The sequence below is a fragment of the Myodes glareolus genome, chromosome 16, assembly GCF_982192425.1.
Source record: "Myodes glareolus chromosome 16, mMyoGla1.1, whole genome shotgun sequence".
NCBI lineage: Eukaryota > Metazoa > Chordata > Mammalia > Rodentia > Cricetidae > Myodes > Myodes glareolus.
In genome coordinates, this window is record NC_142041.1 from 71,758,256 (window position 1) to 71,760,313 (window position 2,058).

General features: G+C 45.4%; 1 pseudogene; it reads left to right on the forward strand.

Annotated features, from left to right (window-relative positions):
• Positions 1–1,040: 1,040 nt before the first annotated feature.
• On the forward strand, positions 1,041–1,766 carry LOC125391120 (small ribosomal subunit protein eS6 pseudogene; annotated as a pseudogene).
• The last annotated feature ends 292 nt before the right edge of the window (positions 1,767–2,058 follow it).

Here is a 2,058-nt window from a genome sequence, read left to right on the forward strand (position 1 = left end):
ATAGACAAGAGTCCCAGGTAACCTCGGTTGCATGGGGGGGTGGGAAGGTTGTCGGAAAGGGAGAGGGTTAGAGAGAAGGGAGTAGGGGAGGATTGGGGAAAGATCAGGGGACTGGGATGGGGGGGAGGGAGGAAGGATGGATATGGGATCAGGCAAGTATATACCTCCACTAAGGGAATCATTTTAGGGTTTACAAGAGACTTGATTATAAAGGGAATCCACGGTCCAAGGAGAGATCCTCAGATGGTTCTCTGGACAGAGGAGAGGGTGCCTGAACCGGCCTTGGCCCACAACCATACTGATGAATATTTTGCATGTCACTATAGAACCCTCATCTGGCGATGGATGGAGATGGAGGCGGAGACCCACGTAGGAACACTGGACCTAGCTCCCTAGGTCCAAATGAGAGGCAGAAGGAAAGAGATCGTGACCAAAGAAGGCAAGGGCACAGGAAACCTTCATCCGATGTTAGATGGCGATACAGATGGAGACCCATATTGGAACACCGAACTGAGCACTCCACAGTCCAAATGAGGAACAGAATGATGAAGAAAATAAAAAAAGTAATCAGGACTGCGAGGGATGCGAGCACCCACTGATACAAGGGGACTGATATAATGAGAGTTCACCAAGGCCTGTTGGACTGGGACTGAACGAGCACGTGATCCAACCAGATTCTCTGAATGTGGCCGGATTCTCTGAATGTGGCTGGCCCGGAGCCTTTTTGAAAAGCCATTGACAATGACACTGGGACTTGCTTCCTCTGCATATACTGGATTTTGGCGCTCCAGTCTGTTTGGACTCTCACCTTCCCTGGACCTGGAGGGAGGGGGGAGGAACTTGAACTTCTTACAGGGCAGGAAATCCTGACTGCTCTAGGGGATGGAGAGGGAGGAGGAGAGGGAGTAGGGGGAGTGGGAGGGTGTTGGGAGGAGGGGCTGAGATGGAAACTTTTATAATTTAATAAAAAAATAAAAAAAAAAGTTAAAAAAAATATTGCGTTTTTTCGTGGTGCCTTCTAGGTGGTTGACTGTGCGAAGATGAAGCTGAATATCTCTTTCCCTGTCACCGGCTGCCAGAAACTCATTGAAGTGAACGATGAACGCAAGCTTCGGACCTTCTATGAGAAGCGCATGGCCACAGAAGTGGCTGCCAATGCCCTGGGTGGAGTGGAAGGGTTGCGTTATCCGAATCAGTGGTGGCAATGACAAACAAGGTTTTTCCATGATACAAGATATCCTGACCCATGGCAGAGTGTGACTGTTGTTGAGTAAGGGGCATTCTTGTTATAGACCAAGGAGAACTGGATAGAGGAAGCTCAAGTCTGTCCGAGGATGCATTGAGGATGGCAATCTGAGCGTTCTCAACTTCGTTATTGTTAAAAAAGGAGAGAAGGATATTCCTGGACTGATAGATACTACTGTGCCTCGTCGGTTGGGACCTAAAAGAGCTAGCAGAATCCGAAAGCTTTTTAAACTTTCTAAAGAAGATGATGTCCGCCAGTACATTGTCAGAAAGCCTTAAAACAAAGAAGGTAAGAAGCCAAGGACCAAGGCACCAAAGATTCAGCGTCTTGTGACTCCACGTTTCCTGCAACACAACCCCCGGCGTATTGCTCTGAAGAAGCAATGAACAAAGAAAACCAAGGAGGAGGCTGCAGAATATGCTAAACTGTTGACCAAGAGAATGAAGGAAGCCAAAGAAAAGTGCCAGGAACAGATTGCCAAGAGGCGAAGGCTGTCCTCGCTGAGAGCTTCTACTTCTAAGTCTCAGTTCAGTCAAAAATAAGTCTATAAGGGTAACAAATAAATGATCAGACCTTGAAAAAAAATTCAGATCAATACTTTTACAATGTATATATTTTACATCTAGTTCTGTCCATATGACCTTTAATTGTTTACTGTAATATAAAATATATTCTTTTCATTGTTACATTTTCTTGACTATTCCAAGAGAAATACCAAAAAGATAAAATAAAAAATTATTTGAAGAATCTTCATACCACACAGTAAATTGGTTTTTTCCCTTCACGCCCCTCATTAGAACCATCCTTGGTGA